The sequence below is a fragment of the Schistocerca piceifrons genome, chromosome 1 (assembly GCF_021461385.2).
Source record: "Schistocerca piceifrons isolate TAMUIC-IGC-003096 chromosome 1, iqSchPice1.1, whole genome shotgun sequence".
Lineage (NCBI taxonomy): Eukaryota > Metazoa > Arthropoda > Insecta > Orthoptera > Acrididae > Schistocerca > Schistocerca piceifrons.
In genome coordinates this window covers 507,847,063-507,869,284 of record NC_060138.1, presented here as the reverse complement: position 1 = coordinate 507,869,284, position 22,222 = coordinate 507,847,063, and positions in this window count along the sequence as shown.

Below are 22,222 nucleotides of genomic sequence, written 5' to 3'. Positions count from 1 at the left end.
AAGTTTCATATCAGCGCACACTCCGCTGCAGAGTGAAAATCTCATTCTGGAAACATCCCCCAGGCTGTGGCTAAGCCATGTCTCCGCAATATCCTTTCTTTCAGGAGTGCTAGTTCTGCATGTTTCGCAGGAGAGCTTCTGTAAAGTTTGGAAGGTAGGAGACGAGGTACTGGCAGAAGTAAAGCTGTGAGTACCGGACGTGAGTCGTGCTTCGGTAGCTCAGTTGGTAGAGCACTTGCCCGCGAAAGGCAAAGGTCCCGAGTTCGAGTCTCGGTCGGGCACACAGTTTTAATCTGCCAGGAAGTTTCAGTCAAAGAATGGTTTTCTGTATAGAGGTGGGTGGACTTGGAGAGTTTTTAATTTTGGATCTTAGCGATACTCGATACGACATAAGATACTGAAGTGGAGTAAAATCGATTGCCATCGATATTCTGATTACCCTACCTCGAATCGAATATCAGTCACTTGAAGTTTCACCACGGAATATTCGCAGAAACAATAGCGAAGCTCTTACAAGTACACTATGTGATCAAAAGTATTCGGACCCCCCCAAAACAGCATACGTTTTTCATATTAGGTGCATGTGACTTCACACAATCGTCGATCAGTATAGTAAACAAAAGAACATTATTCTCCGTTTCATGTGTTTACTAAAATGACCATCTTACCTGAAATTACTAACGTTCATTCTGAATCACAGTGAAGAACACGATACTCCTCCATATTTTCTGCAGTCATAGGATAACGGCGATCAGGCGGAATGTTTTTAGTGGACCAAAATCTTTTCTCCACATTGTATGGAGTAGATGTTGCAAATTTCATAGTAGATGAAATATTTCTGAAAGGGTGTCCACTGGAACCTCTTCTTCTCCTGAGATATTGTAGATAGCAGTAAATGTCAAGTAGTCCGGATTTATTTCCAAAACAATCTCACAAATTAATCACTGCCCTCTCCCAATATCGTCTCTAATTTCAATCAGCTTGAATTTCACATTCTTATTATTTCTAACGGTTTATGCAAACCCAACCGGGTACATTCGAATTCTTTAATGCCGCTGGTAACGTAGCCGAACATATGGCTTCCACAGCCATTGTCACATTCAATAAAATTTTTCTGGTTTTCTGACTGCATTGTCAATACGTATCTATAAAATATGCAGCCGAAAATACTGTGAAATTATTTTGTGCTTCTCGTACCGAAGCCGAACATACTGTCGGAAATGCATCAATCACAGATTTCACACCCTCAAAATGTTCATTATAAAACACCGGTAGGTGCATTGTGTCTACCCCACCTCGTTAGGACGGACCCGGGCGTCAGCCCCAGCTTCGGCAGCAATTCTCTACAGAGCGCTAGATAATGTAGGGATGCGAGACACACTTCCTTGGTGTACGACATTACTTTATTCACTTCTGGGTAGTTGCCGCGCACTCCTTTAGTGATACGTTACAATGACAGACCATACATGGGAAGTGAGTTAAATGTAGATAAAGTACGCGTAGGGCAGTAACGGCCTTCAGCAGGTAGGCCGTAGTACTATACTAGATTAATACTTTTCCTTTTTGCATCGTCTCAGGCCACAGCATTTTAACACAGCCATTCACAACACGAGCTACTGTTAAATGATTTGTTAATTCCAAAACATTGCAGGAAAACAGCAATAGCTTTAAGCGTTTTTCATTGCCTCCACCAACAATGAATTCCTAGTGTAACATTCACATACGTTGCTTCGTCGGCGACTATACATACGTGCTGGTTACTTCTATAGAGAAGCACACTTTTCGGAGCCTCGTGGCAGCAAAAATAAAAATAGTTTTTGCTTAACATCCATTCATTAGGAATCTGTTGCTTATAGTACTTTTCTAGAAGGGCGCGATATTCAGTCACTTGAAGTTTCACCACGGAATATTTGCAGAAACAATAGCGAAGCTCTTACAAGTACACTATGTGATCAAAAGTATTCGAACCCCCCCCCAAAACAGCATACGTTTTTCATATTAGGTGCATTGTGCTGCCACCTGCTGCCAGCTACTCCATATCAGCGACCTCAATAGTCATTAAACATCGTGAGAGAACAGAATGGAGCGCTCTGCGGAGCTCACAGACTTCGCACGTAGTTAGGTGATTGCCTGTCACCCGCGTCACAAGTCTGTACGCGATATTTCCCCACTCCTAAACATCTCTAGGTCCAGTGTTTTCGGTATGATAGTGAAGTGGAAACATGAAGGGATACGTAAAGCACAAAAGTGTACAAGCCGATGTCGTCTGTTGACTGACAGAGCCCACCGACAGTTAAAGAGGGTCGTAATGCCTAATAGGTAGACATCTATCCAGACCATCACACAGGAATAACAAACTGCATTAGGATTCACTGCAAGTACTATGACAGTTAGGCCGGAGGTGAGAAAACTTGGATTTCATGGTCGAGGGGCTGCTAATAAGTCACACACCATGCCAGTAAATGCCAAACGCCGCGTTGCTTGTTGTAAGGAGCGTAAACATTGTACGATTTAACAGTGGGAAGACGTTGTGCGGAGTGTAGAATCACGGTACACAATGTGGTGATCAGATGTCAGGATGTGGGTATGGCGAATGCCCGGTAAACGTTGTCTGCTAACTTGTGTAGTGCCAACAGTAAAATTCGAAGGTGGTGGTTTTTATGGTGTGGTCGTGTTTTTCATGGAGAGGGCTTGCATGCCTTGTTGTTCTGCGTGGCACTATCACAGCACAGACCTATACTGAAGTTTTAAGCACCTTCGTGCTTCCCACTGCTGAAGAGAAATTCGGCGATGGCGATTGTACCTTTCAACACGATCGAGCACCTGTTCATAATGCACGGCCTGTGGCGGATGGTTACACCACAATAACATCCCAGTAATGGACTGGCCTGAACCCTATAGCACGCCTTTCGGGTGTTTTGGAACGCCGACTTCGATCCGGGTCTCACCGACCAACATCGATACCTCTCCTCAGTGCAGCACTCCGTGAAGAATGAGCTGCCATTCCCCAAGAAACCTTACAGCACCTGATTGAACGTATGACTGCGAGAGTGGAAGCTGTCATCAAGGCTAAGGGTGGGCCAACACCATAATGAATTCCAGCATTACCGATGGAGAGCGCCACGAACTTGGAAGCAATTTTCAGCCAGTTGCCGGATACTTTTGATGACATAGTGTATCATGAAAAATTTCGTTTGTAGAGTTCGGAATGTTCTGCATCTCCGTCAGTAACATTTGCTTCTTAGACCACTGCACTGTTCGGTTTTTTGTGTACATTGGTGAAACTGGGATTTCATAAAGGATCCAACCAGCTTATTGCATGCTCGACCTAGAATAATCTCCACTCTTCACATCAGTAGTGAAAACCTCGTCCGCCGTAACCAAAGATCGTAATTTTGATATTACAGGAAGCTTAATAAACACAAAACGTACTACCGGATGGCTGTAATTGAAGTTCAGCTACTCACTGAGGTCTATGTGCTGTAATTATCGTGTGGTAGCGAAACTGGGTGGATTTACTAATACGTTAATGCGGAATCAATCTTCGTTAAAAGAAATTAGTTGCAGTTTTCGCACTAGGTGCAAATCTGGCGCTGTGCAGCATCTCGTCGACAGCTGTGGTGTCCGTATTGAACAAATTGTGTTAGCGGCAGGTAATATTAAAATGAACAGTACGCCTTGTTGCAATTTTTCTACTCACGTGCCGCTACTAATCCATTACATATGGAGACATTTCTATACGTCTTTTTGTGCTCACAGGGCGAGATTTCCACCTAGTGGCCAAAACGGAAACAAATTTTTTCTAGTGTAAATCACTTCCACATTAACGCATTACAAAGTCTACAAAGTTCGCTGCCATACGATAATTACAGCCCGTACAGGACGTCTGTGAGTAGATGGACTGTAATTATAACTACCCGGGATTTGGCAAACTTTCTTGGTGCACACATTCCTTAAATATGATAGTCTTTTGTCTACACCGCTACCAATCTCGACAGCGCTTGAAGCCCTATACTGCACGCAATAATGGCTACTACAGTATTGTAATTGCATCTGCATTGTGTCTTAGAACTGAAATTCCGAATCATAGAAAATTAAACATATGTGCGTCCTTCAAAACCCAACTGAAAGTGAAATTAAAACTGTTTATTGCACTATAGTATGATTTTTGGAGATAATTCACTTCCTTTCTCCAACTTTTATGGTAGGCCGGTTTCGCATATTTTTTGTAAAGAGTGGCCTACTAATGTTGTTGGAAAACGTAAGGAAATTATAAAATATGTAACGATAAATTGAAATATGTCAACGTTGGCAAAATAATTCGTGAACTATTAAGCTAGAAGTGAAGGAAAATAAGTAATTATGAAAATATCCCGGGCGCTAGTTGTTACAAATATTGGTCTTGAGATCGAGTACGTTTTTGTGCTGATGTGTATTCCATAATAGCCGATTTTATCTGTAGGAGTCAAAATTAGTTAATCAGTTGACAACAGGACGTCAAAAACTATCACAGGCGGTTTTCGTCGGGTTTTCTACCTGAGCACAAGGCCAAATATTAATAACAATTTCAGGAATAGTTCAGTAAGACTAAGAGTGTCAAATGAAGCTGCAATGAATCGTTAGATTCTAATTTAACTCAAACTATCAAACAATCAAATGTTCAGAAAATATCTTGTAAGTAAAAGGGTTCTTGTTATGGGGCAGCCGCGACTGTACAAGCCCGTTTTGAAAAATGAAGAAACCGCGGGACAGTTGATTAATCCACAATCTTTTATTAGGTTCACGACCGTTTCGGAACACTTGAAGTTCCATCATCTGGTCTGGAGATGACATCAGATAGTAACTGATTTTATTTCTTACACCGGATGGTGTTCCGAAACCAATCGTGTACCCAATAAAAGATTGTGGATTAAGCAATTGTCCTGCGGTTTCTTCCTTTTTCAGAATGGACTTTTAGGTAAACTCTGTTGATCCAGTGTGAAAGGACTCTTTGTATTTAAGAGGTTTTAGAGATCATGCAATTCAAAACTCCCCATACCTCAGCGCCCATGAATTACAGATACCAGAGAGCACTGCACTGCATTCTTGGATATAGTGTCAGTTTATGTTATGTCAGTGAGCCAAGCCTGCTATAGATACAATGTATGCGGCATACTAGGTGGCTACAGTTCATTTGCTTAGGACGATTTCTCTGTACATAGTGTCTCTCAGTCTATATGCATATGATTATTGTTTATATTCATCCCATGCTTAAGATCATTTTGCGTCGGTTTGCTGATGGAAGTCAGCGAGGTGATATTACCCAATAATGTGGCGTTGTAGTAAAGGCAATGGAGTCGAATTAGCGCGGAACTGGGTTACAAAATACTTCTGACCACCCAACTACAGGCGTTTGTCTAAGGCAAATTACAAGACTGATATGAAACTTCCTGGCAGATTAAAACTGTGTACCGGACCGAGACTTTCGCGGACAAGTGATCTACCAGCTGAGCCACCCAAGCAATACTCACGCCCCGTCCTCACAGCTTTACTTCCGCCAGTACCTCGTCTCCTACCTTCCAAACTTTGCAAAAGCTCTCCTACAGGACTGTTATTTTCAGTTGGTTACGGACGATTTTATGCTAGATTCTTATCTCGTCCGAGCTTGTTATCTGTCTCTAAAAGCACCGCCACGGAAGGACATTAAATCTTAGTTCATCGTCATTCCTTCTTAGGATGATACACAGTGATGTTGGAACTAATTATTAATTTCAAATGCCATAGACCGCGCGTAATATAAACGTCGATCTTCACCTCAGGAATTTGCAGAAACGGATTTCAGATTTCCCCTGCAGTACGGGTCCGGCATGGTATTCCCAAAATATCCCACCATCTCCAAAGTAGCTACTTGTTTGAAATAACAGTATGTTTCCCTAGGTTTTACCTATTATGTATACAAAATGTCAGGAATGCGATCTTATTACAACTATACTACATCTTTATAGATCAACTGTAGCCACTTTTCTTGTGACGTCCGCGAAAACCATTTTTGTATTTTACATAACATATGAGTAGTATTAATTTTAATAATTTTTCATGCAACAATTCTTTTATGGAAGGTATCAAAACAATGTTAACTATTCAGAATTAACTTTTGAACAGAATGCAGCCGAAGTTCCGGTTTTCTCTCATATATACTCTTTTTGGTGCCTGAAGACGAGTAGTATTTAAGTAAAATGTTTTACTTTCCAATGGATTCAATATATGGTAACGTACCAGTTTTCTTTTTCAAACAAAGCATTTTCGTCTTAAACACAGATAAATTTTAAATGAATAATTTTAGGAAACTGGGTCTCTACATACTGATAAGAAAGGAAAAAAATAAGTGTTGCCTTTTTCATGTATCTCTCTCTATTTATGTGTTCGTTATAATATAACGGTGAACACCAAGAACACCGCAGTAACATTAGTCGACTTCAAGAAGACCTGCGACTCCATAGGCGTAGAAACACTCTTCACACATTGGAAGAAATGAAGGTGGACAACAAGACTAAAAAGCTAATTCAGGAAACATTGATAAATATAGCATCCAGACCGATATCTATGGAAGATATCTTGGAACTCGAAATCAAGACGGAAGTGAGGCCTGGACTCTATTTAACTCGTCTTTGGAGAGAATAATCAGGACATGGAATAAAGGAGGCAGTGGGATAGAGAAGGCACAAGGATAAAAGCGTCAACATAAAATGTCTGGTTTTTGGCGATGATGTAGCCATAATAAAAAAATAATAGAAAGGTATCCAAAGAAGCTCTAGACAGTACACGAAATCCCAGTCAAAACAGAGCTAGAAATCTCATATGAAAAAACACAGTGTTGACACGGCGAGTGTTGATCAGAACAAGGGTATCGTCAGGAGTTCCCCAGGGAAGTGAGATAGGACCAGTGTTGTTCTCTATACACATAAATGATATGGCGGACAGTGCAGCAGTTTGCGGTTGTTTGCTGATGGCGGCGTGGTCTACGGTTAGGTGTCGAAGTTCAGTGACTATAGGAAGATACAAGATAACTTAGAAGAAATTTTCGGTTGATGTGATTAATGGCATCTAGTCCTAAATATGGAAAAATGTAAGTTTATGCGGATGAGTAGGAAGAACAAACCTGTAGTGTTCAGCTACAGTATTACGAGTGTCCGAGTTGACACGTCGTCATTTAAATATCTGGGCGTAACGTTGCAAAGCGATATGAGATTGAACGAGCATATGGTAGGGAAGGGAAATGGTCGACTTCGATTTATTGGGAAGATTTTAGGAAAGAGTGGTGCACCTGTAAAGGAGACCGCATTGAGGTGCGACCTATTCTTGAATACTGCTCGAGTGTTTGGAATCGGTATCAGGTTGGATTGAGGGAATATATCGCGCAATTCTGAGGAGGGCTGTTACCGGTAGGTTCGAACAAAACGTAAGTATTACGGACATGCTTCGGGAATGCAAAAGGGAATCCCTGGAGGGAAGGTGGCGTTCTTTTCGGGAAATACACTCCTGGAAATGGAAAAAAGAACACATTGACACCGGTGTGTCAGACCCACCATTCTTGCTCCGGACACTGCGAGAGGGCTGTACAAGCAATGATCACACGCACGGCACAGCGGACACACCAGGAACCGCGGTGTTGGCCGTCGAATGGCGCTAGCTGCGCAGCATTTGTGCACCGCCGCCGTCAGTGTCAGCCAGTTTGCCGTGGCATACGGAGCTCCATCGCAGTCTTTAACACTGGTGGCATGCCGCGACAGCGTGGACGTGAACCGTATGTGCAGTTGACGGACTTTGTGCGAGGGCGTATAGTGGGCATGCGGGAGGCCGGGTGGACAAACTGCCGAATTGCTCAACACGTGGTGCGTGAGGTCTCCACAGTACATCGATGTTGTCGCCAGTGGTCGGCGGAAGGTGCACGTGCCCGTCGACCTGGGACCGGACCGCAGCGACGCACGGATGCACGCCAAGACCGTAGGATCCTACGCAGTGCCGTAGGGGACCGCACCGCCACTTCCCAGCAAATTAGGGACACTGTTGCTCCTGGGGTATCGGCGAGGACCATTCGCAACCGTCTCCATGAAGCTGGGCTACGGTCCCACACACCGTTAGGCCGTCTTCCGCTCACGCCCCAACATCGTGCAGCCCGCCTCCAGTGGTGTCGCGACAGGCGTGAATGGAGGGACGAATGGAGACGTGTCGTGTTCAGCGATGAGAGTCGCTTCTGCCTTGGTGCCAATGATGGTCGTATGCGTGTTTGGCGCCGTGCAGGTGAGCGCCACAATCAGGACTGCATACGACCGAGGCACACAGGGCCAACACCCGGCATCATGGTGTGGGGAGCGATATCCTACACTGGCCGTACACCACTGGTGATCGTCGAGGGGACACTGAATAGTGCACGGTACATCCAAACCGTCATCGAACCCATCGTTCTACCATTCCTAGACCGGCAAGGGAACTTGCTGTTCCAACAGGACAATGCACGTCCGCATGTATCCCGTGCCACCCAACGTGCTCTAGAAGATGTAAGTCAACTACCCTGGCCAGCAAGACCTCCGGATCTGTCCCCCATTGAGCATGTTTGGGACTGGATGAAGCGTCGTCTCACGCGGTCTGCACGTCCAGCACGAACGCTGGTCCAACTGAGGCGCCAGGTGGAAATGGCATGGCAAGCCGTTCCACAGGACTACATCCAGCATCTCTACGATCGTCTCCATGGGAGAATAGCAGCCTGCATTGCTGCGAAAGGTGGATATACACTGTACTAGTGCCGACATTGTGCATGCTCTGTTGCCTGTGTCTATGTGCCTGTGGTTCTGTCAGTGTGATCATGTGATGTATCTGACCCCAGGAATGTGTCAATAAAGTTTCCCCTTCCTGGGACAATGAATTCACGGTGTTCTTATTTCAATTTCCAGGAGTGTATTATTCAGAAAATTTAGAGAACCAACCTTTAAAGCTGACTGCCGAACGATTCTGCTCCCGCCAACATACATCGCTCGTAGTGACCACGAAGGTAAGATACGAGAAACTAGGGCGTACAGACAATCGTTTCTCCCTTTTTTCTATTTGTGAGTGGAACGAGAGGGGAAACGACAAGTAGTGCTACAGGGTAACCTCCACCACGCACCTTGGTGGCTTTCAGAGTATCTATGTAAATGTAGATGTAGACACAAAATCCACAGACAGATGCCTACAGTTAACGAAGTATGGAAAGATAACACAAGTAGAAAGTTCCGAATATCTGGAAAACAGGACTGAACTTGTCCTCGTATGAAGAAAATATCACAAAACTACAAGAAGCATTACACTAAAAGAAATATCTCCAACAATGCCAAATTAAGACCTTATATTACAGTAGTCTTACCAGAAGCATTGTATGCCTCAGGAACAATAGTAGTCAAGGTAAGAATTGATATCAGAGAGATGCAAGAACAACAGAGGAAAGTAAGGAGAAAGATCTATGGGCTGCTTCAGGAAGAGGGGATCTGGGTAAAGAGACCGACAAAAGAACTATACGAACAGCAGAGACGATTACAAACAATATCAATAAAAGAAGGGCAAAGTTATATAGGGTGAACTAAAATAGAGAGACCAAGAAAATTTTTAGCATAGTAACAACTAATAAAGTGGAAAATAACTAGGGAGACGTTTTTGGAAAAAAAGAAAGAAAAAAAGTCATGTAAACTAATTCTGATTCAGCGTTTTGCTAAGGGGGAATTAACAATAATAATACTAACATTAATAATAATAACAATAATAATAACAGTAATAACAATAGCACTGGGTTTGCTACTGTTATAATGTCGGAAATCGTGCTCTACGCTTCCGTGCCTTAAAACAGACCCACTTCGGAGGAAGACAGAAGGCAGACAGCAGCCAAATTGCTGATCAGAAATATCTGACAAGCAAAATTCGATCAGATATGATTCAATTTATTTCTCTGGTGCTGGGACCATAGAAAATATGTCTTTGTGGAGCCTTTACCCTAAATTTCTATAAAGTCTGTAAGATTTTGAATTGATATTGCATACTGAAATGTTTGACAACGCAATTGTCATTTCCGAGAATGCTGTGACTGATATAATTATTAATTTTTCTTTTATTCCTCCAGGTAATTATCGCAGTTTGCAGTCGTCAAATAACCGTTTTCGGCTATATGTTACAACCCTTTTGAGATCTGTAAACCAGAAAAATGAAACTGATCATAGATAAAAAACGATCGATAACATTGTAAGAGGGGCAAGTTAAAAGTATGACACCAAATGTCGCAGTATAGCGTGTAAAATAACTTTTATACAGCCTTCACAAATATCAGTGCATGACACACGATGTCCTAAATATCATGCACTAATCTCCTGTATGTTTGTATTCAAGTTGTTTCGGACCTTAGCTTAGACCGTATAACTACACCTTAGCGTCTGCTACATTTGGCATGATACTTGTAATGGTCTCGTTTTTTTAATGTTGTTGCTCCCTTGCTAGGTTTGCTGAGTTTAGTTTTTGTTCTGAAGATAACGTAGCCTACAGAGAAACCAATAGTTGCATGACTGAAAACTTCGATTCGTGCCTAATAAATAAAGCAAATAAGAGCAATGGATCTACATTTTTTAAGAACGATACGTAGACTGTATTTTGTCGTGAACGTTAACCTCTATGATACGATAGTGAGGTCGGAAACACTTAATCTTGACTGCCACCTTAATGAAAGACACACTATTTGATAGCTGACGGTGCGCTGAGGCCAGATGCGTGGTTTGTAGCCCTTTGTCGCACTCGTAATTGGTTCTCTACAGACCTCCATTCTTCTTTCACACGTAGCCCCTCTATTTCCAGTTGGAGGAAATAACTGACTCGTGATTTCGAAATCGCCCTTGACACTCTGATGTCAATTGATCTGAAACGAGTGTGGCTCTTTCAGCCCTTCCGAATCCAATGATGTTTGACTATTCTCATTGTCCGCAGTATTTGTGTTTCGCAGGAAATTCCCAGAATTGACCTTTCTTCAAGAAATCAGTCTCTCTCTCTCATACAACGACCAGAGAATGGGGAATTTCTGACAACACGTGGAAAACCAGATGCAGTCGTACAGTTGTACAATAGGTGTCTAAAGGACCTCACGGATAAGGTACTATTGGGGGATTCTTTAATTTGTATAGTATTGGCCGAAAAAAGCTACGTTTGTATTAAAGGCACTAAAGACAAACAGTTTGCCTCCGTAAGGCTTTGTATTACAATTTTTTGAAATTTTCCAGCACTTACAGATTGAGTTATAAGAAATAAGTGAAACAAGGTATCGCATGTGCTCGGTATTGTAATATTTGGATTGCGGTTCTGGTTTCGGGTCGGCAATTATTTAGTTTACGGAAAACATTTTCGTCAAAGTAGACAAATTCGGGGGGAGGTGGCGAAGAGCTCATCTAGTTTCTGTGGTAGAACCTGCAGACTGTTGCAAAAGCACAGATTGCTACACTCTGACAACCAAAATAATTTAACGAAATCAAGAGTGTCCTAGGATGGATGTGTGTGTGTTTATGTGTGACAGTGGAGGGGGTCAGAACCCATGTTATTTTCGCGGTGAATGACGATTCGTTTTGAGAGTTTGCGAAGAATGCTCCTAGGTACAGTGACTCCATGTCAGTATCCTATAGTTATTCCGGATTTCTTCAAAAATGGTATGTCTGAAGTGTTTTCCTGTGTTCCTGATCGGGTAAGTCCTTGACAGACATTCAATGATGACAAGATTTGAAGTCATGTATTTGTGAGATGTATTTCATAGGCTGTCCATCAATTGCAATGTCAGGTCTTGGTGAAAGATGTTTGGGAGAGGACTAAAATATTTTGCCTAAGGTGAATTCAATAATTTAATCCAAAGATTCCAACCAGTTGCACGTGAAGAAATGGAGGGCAATACACTGAAAGACGAAACAATGAGTTGCACATAAAAAATTTAAGCATGAGGATCCCACTGCCTTATCCACAATTAAAAGACGCTGGTGAAGTAGCCATGATCTGTACTCGTCATATAAAAGTATGGTGTGACATTTCTCTTTGCTGTCGCCCATCGCTTTTTGATAGCCAATGAACGTTTTCATTTCAGTTATAACCCTTGGTTACTGTATGCTACTAACTACGACTTCCACAGTCTAATTATATATATACCAAAATATTTTCTTATCCAAGATCTTAAAATCAATTTCGTGGTACATAATAACCGTGTACCTCACATCATAAGTGTGTTCTGAAAACTGCTTAAGCGCAGCGATCTAATGAAGGAAATAGAGGAGGAAATAATTAGCATCCGGAAAAATCATACAATTTCTCTAGATTTATGCTTCCTAGAATCGATATAACTACCACTATACAAAAAATGGAGATGTGTAGTCGGTACAGATACTAATATTTTGAGCAGATGATCAGGAAAGAAACAACGTACATTTCTGAATTTATTGTAGGGACTTTTCTCGAAACAAAGCAGTTGTATTCCGTAAATTGTATTGCCCTGATCATATTTGGAGTCACACGCTGATTATCACCAGAAAGCAAACAAAGAACTACTTCGAAAGGACGTAATGACGAAACAAGAGCGAATATACAAGACCGCTGTCGGCGAGATCAAAATTTGTTATAACACGTGTGACAACGAAGATATGAGATTTTGAATAACATTAATTTTATACTGAAATGATGCATTCGTTATATTATAATAACGTTCGAACATATCGCATGTTGAATTGTTGACGGAAATTATGCAAAACAGAGGCAACAATTTAACTGCGAAATGGATATCAGCAACGGTTTTGAAAGACGTCAAAACTCATGTTTCCGTCATAAGGAATAAAATGAATATATGAAACATTTTACGACGCACAACGAAAGAAAATAGTAATGAAACTGAAATTTTTATGAGCCTTCAGTAAAAGACAAATATCTGCTGACAAATCCTATTCTGAGTGGCAAAGAAATAAAAAAATGAGTTTACTGCTGTAGATCTACCGAAGATAGCCAGAAACTTTTACAGTCAAAGCAGAATTTATAAACATGCAAGGAATAGATTGCCGTGCCCCACAAAACGTTGTGTTGAGGAATTTCTCATCTTATTTCAGGACGTACTTCCTCTTCATAGACAGGCTTTTCCCTTGTTACGTTTTCTCCATTCACGTCTCATTCCATATTGCAGAGTCGATAAATCCATAGTTTAAGAGAATTTAATCTGAGTGTCCTCTCGCGCTTTATCTTTCAGTTACCGCCAATTAATTCTGCACAAACACCGTCCGTTCAAAATGTTCCGAGGACGATTTTTGTTTGACCTATAAGCGACGTCAGCGCAATAACTATGGTCTCAGCTGGAATGTACAACTCTAAACAACAGATGTCCATTAGACCAACCAATTGTGAGTAGGCGGCGTTAAGAAGTGAACGTGCAACCGAAATGGAGCAACATTTGTAAATCAAGTTCTCAAGACAGAGTCTTCATTATCTATCATAGTGAATGGCGGGAACGCAGCAGCATCTAGTAACAACAATAAATAAAAGAGCATCAGACTGCAGTTGCGATGTTGCAAGCTTCATTGAGTGATCGGTTTCGTGACTTCACTCCTCATCCTCAGATACAAAGGTTCATTTGAGGAACAGGTATGAAGTCTCGTAATCGATCATGCAGTAAAACACCATTACTGCAGCCCCACACTATTTTATTTATTGTTCTCCAAAATGTTCTGAAGAAGACAAGTGAGTGCAAAGTATGCCTCCCTCGCCATGATTCCAGAACAATAACAACGACGCATGCACACCTGCCGCGACGTGATTGACACTCGAAATACGGACAAGTGTTATCTGGAAAAAATCATCGGTGGCTAGGAGACTTCGTGTTATCATTACGAGCCTACCACAGAACGACAAAATGCGCACAAAGATGTGAAGGTCCACTGCTTTGACGATATGGCCAACATTCAACCAATGTGACGCGCAAGTTGAACAAAATGCCAAAGAATCATTTTCTGTTTCAAGGGCCTGCAACCACGCATTGTACCTCGTCCTCAAGTAGGGGGGGGGGGGGGGGGGGGGAGGGAAATAGGTGAAGATCCTTTCACACTTCGTCGTCTTCATTAATGAACACAACTCAGGTATGTAAGGTTCTATACGTTGAATGATACAGATACTTTAATCTTTCGTCTTGCAGGAAATATACCTTACTAATTCTTCGATCGTTGTGTAAACTTTTATTTAACGCTTTTCTTCATTCAGCAAGCATTCGTATTTTAGGAATTACCCATAATTAATATGTACATACGTGGACTGTATACACTGGTGTCTTTAACAACAAAGGTGAATTTTTTACTACATATTACATATTCAGTTATTGGTCTGTATCTTCTAACTGTCTTCTTGCATAGTGTTTTCCACAAATAAGGTGCAAGTAAATTTTATCGATGGTAGGACGCAAATTTTCCGAATAATTTATCATTTTCGATCCTTTTGGGTTCACCTTTGATTACTATTACCCCAGTAATTGGTTTATTTCCTACACAAGCATTGAGATCTCCAGCAGCATTGAGGTTGTTATAAATTATATCTGTCACTTAATCCAATCCCAAAGGGAGCAGGTGTTGACAGATTGGAAAATTACCGAACTATCAGTTTAATAAGTCACAGCTGCAAAATGCTAACGCGAATTCTTTACAGACGAATGTAAAAACTGGTAGAAGCCGACCTCGGGGAAGATCAGTTTGGATTCCGTAGAAATGTTGGAACACGTGAGGGAATACTGACCCTACGACTTATCTTAGAAGAAATATTAAGGAAAGGCAAACCTTCGTTTCTAGCATTTGTAGACTTAGAGAAAGCTTTTGACAATGTTGACTGGAATACACTGTTTCAAATTCTGAAGGTGGCAGGGGTAAAATACAGGGATCGAAAGGCTATTTACAAATTGTACATTAACCAGATGGCAGTTATAAGATTCGAGGGGTACGAAAGGGAAGCAGTGCTTGGGGAGTGAGATAGGGTTGTAGCCTCTCCCCGATGTTATTCAATCTGTATATTGAGCAAGCAGTAAAGGAAACAAAAGAAAAATTTGGAGTAGGTATTAAAATTCATGGAGAAGAAATAAAAACTTTGAGGTTCGCCGATGACATTGTAATTCTATCAGAGACAGCAAAGGACTTGGAAGAGCAGTTGCACGGAATGGACAGTGTCTTGAAAGGAGGATATAAGATGAACATCAACAAAAGCAAAACGAGGTAGTCGAGTTAACTCGGATGATGCTGAGGGAATTACATTAGGAAATGAGGGGCTTAAAGTAGTAAAGGAGTTTTGCTATTTGGGGAGCAAAATAACTGATGATGGTCGAAGTAGAGAGGATATAAAATGTAGACTGGCAATGGCAAGGAAAGCGTTTCTGAAGAAGAGAAATTTGTTAACATCGAGTATTGATTTAAGTGTCAGGAAGCCGTTTCTGAAAGTATTTGTATGGAGTGTAGCCATGTATGGAAGTGAAACGTGGACGATAAACAGTTTAGACAAGAAGAGAATAGAAGCTTTCGAAATGTGGTGCTACAGAAGAATGCTGAAGATTAGATGGGTAGATCACATAACTAATCAGGAGGTATTGAATAGAATTGGGGAGAAGAGGAGTTTGTGGCACAACTTGACTAGAAGAAGGGATTGGTTGGTAGGACATGTTCTGAGGCATCAAGGGATCACCAATTTAGTACTGGAGAGGAGCGTGGAGGGTAAAAATCGTAGAGGGAGACCAAGAGATGAATACACTAAGCAGATTCAGAAGGATGTAGGGTGCAGTTGGTACTGGGAGATGAAGAAGCTTCCACAGGATAGAGTAGCATGGAGAGCTGCATCAAACCAGTCTCAGGACTGAAGACCACGACAACAACAACAATGAAGACTCTCAGAGCACTGCTCACATTACACCTGTTTGTTTGCTTTTGGGACACATATGGATATCAAAGTTGTATTTCCTCTCTCTATACTGAAATCTCTCTATAATGAAATTCTTTCATTTATAGTGATGTAATATTTTATTTTTCCGTTCTTCTTCTTTTGGTACCGCCTTCATTCCGCATTGTGCGCAGGGTCGGCACGATTAAGTACGGATTTGGCATGGTTGATTCTAAGGGGTGGCCGGATGCCTTTCCTGACACCACCCCATACCCCCCGGGACAGAATTAGTGTACCCAGCTGTCTGCGTCTAGTGTAAATCGTGACAGTAGTGTGTATTTGTTTCAAATGTCTGCGAGTCGTGTAACTGAGGCGGGACGTGGGGACCAGCCCAGTATTCACCTAGAATGATGTGGAAAACCGCCTAAAAACCACATCCAGGCTGGCTGGCACACCGGCGGTCGTCGTTAACCCGCCGGGCGGATTCGATCCGAGGCCGGCGCGCCTACCCGAGTCCAGGAAGCAGCGCGTTAGGGCTCTCGGCTACCCTGGCTGGTTTTATTTTTCCATTATCTGTCTGCTAATATTGGCACTGTTAGCGAATCTTCCTCTTCCTATGAAACTGCACTTAAAATCATTGTGTGTTTATGAATTTCTTTACTCACCATTTTCTTTCTCGTGACTGTAATTACAGCACTAGTAATTCCTTTGCTCGAAAACTCTGTATCGGGATCATCTTCTTTGCTTTTAATACTTTTTAGACATCTCCTTCCTATTTTAATTGTATCTCATTCCACACTGCTTATCCTTCGTCCTTTCCTTTGTCACCAGACAGCTTATCCGGCTTCCAGACTGAGATTTATGAGAAATGTGGAATTTTATATGAATCAGTACCAGCTCGTCTCTTAACTAAGAGGATGGTGTGAAAAAATTCATAGCTTTGTTAATTGAATTGCTCGCTCCAACCATCGGCTCGTGTGGGTAGAGATGAAACATTGGCGGAAAAGTCGATATGCTCGGGTGTTATTTGTCCAGCGTCTGTACTCTACTGGCAGCAATTCTACCGCTGACTTAGCTCTCAGCTCCAAGCACGCAGAACATTTTCACGCACGCAGGCAGTAGTTTGTGACAGCGGTGTTCCCTGAGAAGGAAATCTTGTTACTTTTTCCATTCCAGGTGAGAAAGCCAAGTAAGTATCCTAGTTAAAGGTTTCTAAAATTTTCACTGGTCTGTGGATCAAATTTGATTCCACGTGTAAACAGATGTCCCTAGTGATTGTAATTAATTCAAATAATATGCAGTCGGAAATAGTATTTATTACAAATTCAGATTTGTCACTGTGTGACCACCTTCGGTTCTAAAAGACATATAAAGAATCAGTTAAAATAAGGTAACGTGCGTGTCTTGTTATACATACAGTTACATAAGCGTTTACATGTGAGCCAATGAAAAAATACATACCAGTAAATATAAGCTAAAAAACACAAATAATTATATATACCCATAGTGAGATTTTACGTAATGATTATTGTGCTGAGTAGTTTCCCTAACCAGCATTCTATACGAGCAAACTAATTGTGAAGTTACCTGATGTTGCTCATACATTCGGTAATTGGGATACGCATGGATCGGTTTAAAAAGAAGAGCTCGAGAATGTTGTAAGGCATAGCCATACACCTCTACTTTCATGCCCAGCAACTAACTTGCTGCAAATAATAACCTATCGCTCTGGTCCTGCAGTCAAGTAGTCTATGGATTGGCTAGAATTGCAAATTAACGAAATTAACAGAAATATTAAATAAAAGACACACGAAGAAGTACTAAACATTTCAGTAATTGATGTAGGCGACATCAGAGAATTCTCTTCAGTATTGTTTATTGAAGAAAGTGTATCTCAAATAAGCGAAAAGTGGTCATACTATAACCAACTAACGCGGACAGAATGATAACCTTATCATATGTAGGAAATTTGCATTAAGAGCGTTATCTAGAATGGTAGCAAAGTTCCCAAACTAAATAGTCATCAAAGGTACACGAGAAACAAATTCCATTTCGTGGTCACAATAAATTAAATATTCGCCAGCTCAAAATAATTCGGAGTGCAGTGTGACGATTTGCACAATAACACATGAGAGACAACGAGCAGAAACTCATGCTCTGCCTGTTCTCAATTCCGTAAAGCAAGATGAAAAGTTAGAGTTCTGCTCTGGAGCACATTTATACCTCGTGAGAGTCAGACCCCCTTCAAAAATTAAAGAAATTTACCAGCCGTTCACCGCCCAGAATCTATCACTGACAGCACCAAGTAACACATACAGGCAGGTCTGCCTTCCACCAGATCTCCACGTAACGTGTCCTCTTCAAGATCTGAAAGTAAAGTGTTCCTATAGCTCCCTTGAATGCACCACTCGAAAAGTATCCGTTTCCACTTGACTCCTACAGTGTATAATTCTCATTGTCTGAGGGTCATCCCCACCAAAAATACAACTTTATTCAGTTCTTTGGGCATGTTTCTGACTCGACCAGTTTCATCACTAATCTCTCACAAGAATATTTAAATAAAGCAATGTTATAATCATTCGGTCACACTCGAGCCAGTTAACATAAATGTAAATAACAGTTTCTTCATAAGTAAATAAGCTAGTATGCTTGCACAGTAAGTCTCCAGAGTACTGTACTGAGCTGAACGTAGGCGTTGCCCTGAGCTGTCTAGTTGCTGGTTCTAGCTCTCTGCTTTCTGATGCAGAACTGTCTGAACGTCCGTAGCACATCGTGTTTTGAGCCAGTTGGTGGAAGGATTCCCATGACTGCCAATAAAAGGTGAAAGCGAAGTAGTGTCCGGTTGACAGCATTCCCTGTTGTCTGCTGTCCACTATCGGCGGACGAGTACAACAACTAGAGTAAATGGCGTGGGAGGAAGAAGTGGTGTGTGTGAGCACGATCTGGAGGCTGCTGCTCTGAACGAGACACTCCAGGTGAGTCGTTGTGCTAGTGCGATGGCATCGTGTCACAATATTTGTTCAGTACCTTTTACTTGGTACACAATACCAACATTAAACTCTTTTACTAAGCAATATCACTGCTATCGTGACATCTAAAGCTTAATTCAAGTAATAAATGGCACAGAAACCACTCGTAAATAATTTTTGCTGCAAATCTAGAGGGTACTGTGGACTGGAATTACGTATACTGCAGCCAGCTGTCTTGTAAACAGAGACCTCAGTGTGCACTCAACCTTTGACATGTATAGTCCAGTGAAGACTGTTGTAACAATACGCGTAAGTAGGCGAGTTACTAAGCAGCGTAGAATCGGTACAAGGTGAGGTGATTTGTTTGTGCGGCAACTCTAGCTGGAGACTCCTTTGGACAAGGTCTCTCCGCAGCCGCAGCAAAGCTACCAGTGTGGCTCTGCTTAGGTACGAAGGCGGTCAGCATGGCGGGAAATGGGAAAATCCCCAGTGCAGGGAATTTGGACTGCTGTTGCTCGCTTGCCTGAAGGACAGACAATGCACACAAACGGAGGAGTGTCAGTCAGTCTGAAATCTGACTGCTTACAACTCTTAAAAGTTCTGCAATAAATCACATTACATACTAGAGTAAATGTGGCCACATCAGTGATTCCTGGAAAATAAATTACACCCAGTGAATGATATTTTCACCATCTTAAAAATTACAGAAGTTAATAATTTACAGTGACTAGACATTGTCACACTCAATCTTAGAGTTAACAATTTTGTTAAACACTTTACACTATTTTAGCAAACGATATCTCAATTGATTCCATTGCAGTACAGCTATCAACCCCGAAAGCTACATATCTGTATCTATTTTATTACACTACTGGTCATTAAAATTGCTACACCAAGAAGAATTGCAGATGATAAACGAGTTTTAATTGGACAAATATATTATACTAGAACTGACATGTGATTACATTTTCACGCATTTGGGTGCACAGATTCTGAGAAATCAGTGCCCAGAACAACCACCTCTGGCCGTAATAACGGCCTTCATACGCCTGGGCATTGAGTCAAACAGAGCTTGGAGCTTGGATGGCGTGTACAAGTACAGCTGTCCATGCAGCTTCAACACGATACCACAGTTCATCAAGAGTAGTGACTGGCGTATTGTGACGAGCCAGTTGCTCAGCTACCATTGACCAGATGGTTGTTGTCTTGCAAACGTCCCCATCTGTTCAATCAGGGATCGAGATGTGGCTGCACGATCCGTTACAGCCATGCGGATAAGATGCCTGTCATCTCGACTGCTAGTGATACGAGGCCGTTGGGATCCTGCACGGAGTTCCGTATTACCCTCCTGAACCCACCGATTCCATATTCTGCTAACAGTCATTGGATCTCGACCAACGCGACCAGCAATGTCTCGATACGATAAACCGCAATCGCGATAGTCTACAATCCGACCTTTATCAAAGTCGGAAACGTGATGGTACGCACTTCTCCTCCTTACACGAGGCATCACAACAACGTTTCACCAGGCAACGCCGGTCAACTGCTGTTTGTGTATGAGAAATCGTTTGGAAACTTTCCTCATTTCGACACGTTGTAGGTGTCACTACCGGCTCCAAGCTTTGTGAATGCTCTGAAAAGCTTATCATTTGCATATCACAGTATCTTCTTCCTGTCTGTTAATTTCGCGTCTGTAGTAACTCATCTTCATGGTGTAGCAATTTTAATGGCCAGTAGTGTTCCTTACTACGTTTTTTTTCATTATGCAACTGTTCCTCAGATCATCATACCCTCCATAATAACACACCTACTGAATGCAACAAGAATGCCTGATTTAGTGTCATATTTGTGTAGTTATTTGAGGAATATTTTACTATTTGGCAATAACTTGATTTAAATATAATTACAGTTAATAAAACAAAACCATCCTAATTTAATTAATGGTCAGTTCCATTTGTCAGCCGATCCCACTGTTGAAAAGAGTGACAAAAGACACTTCCACTATGCAGGCACAAATACTTTTTTAAACAATATTCAGTGACAGTCTGTAGTCATTCTGTTGACAGCCGTCGCTCCTTTGACTTCTTCGGAGACGGCTGGTATCGGTTAGCGAACCTCCATTTTAACAGAACGATCTGCTTTCATATCTGAAGATGGGTACGACGGGAGCGTGGAAGGACCAAGACTCTGCAACTGTAGTGGGGCGTCTGGCTGTTGGTGTGACAAGTTCATCTGCCCGTCGAAGACGAGGAATCGGGGCGATACTAGTTGACTACATAAGCAACGGCCTGTCATATACGTCGCCCACATTGTTCCGGAGCGCTCCCACGTACGTAATAGACAGCGACGTCATCTGCTGTGGCGGCTGCTGATGTCCCGAGATAACTGTACTAGACATCGCTGAATACAGTCTATTCGGACCTGACCTTCTTGCTCGCAGCTAGAGTAGGTCTTCCGTTGACTATCGTAAATTACGATGGCACGACAATCACCTATTGACACGTGAGATGGTATGTGCTTCTGTTGTTCAGCCCTTATTCGGCGCACCCCACTGAGACGGAATTCGTTTCGAAGCCGGTCCACTTCACCACATCATGATTAAGGACCATACCATATTGGCGAAATGCTGCGATAACCATGTCCGCAGAAACTTCGATCGGAACGATACTCATACTGTTCTAACTTCGAGACCGGAATGATCAGCGGAAACTACATTCGCGTTCTCGTCGTAGTGGCAAAAACTGTAACTGTCTGTGAATTGGCAAATTAGTCCGTAGCACGCTGATTCGTCTATAAGTTTAACGCATACTACGTAGAATGCTAAGAGACAGGTGGATCCCTATCAGCTTCACCACGTCACGCATGAAACGTTGGATTTTGTGCGCTTTCGGACTTGTGTATAGTGTTGCGAACGTGAATTTGGTTATCGCCAAGAGATATCTTGATCTGTAGTAAGCAACAAACAAGGCGGACTACCTTCATCCGTTTCGAAGAAACAGACATTCAGAGTTATCCTACTTTTTTGCCCGCCCGGTTAGCGGTGCGGTCTCACACACTGCTTTCTTGGCGGGAAGGCGTGCCGGTCCCCGGTACGAATCCACCAGGCGGATTAATGTCGAGGGCCGTTGTGCTGTCCAGCCTGTGGATGGTTTTTAAGGTGGTTTTCCATCTGCCTCGCCGAATGCGGGCTGGTTCCCCTTATTCCGCCTCATTTACACTATGTAGGCGATTCCTGGGCAAACACTTTCTCCACGTACGCGTACATCATAATTATTCTACCACGGAGACATTGCTGTTACAGTAGTCTGGTGAGAGACGTTCCTGGAGGAGTCCACTGGGGGCCG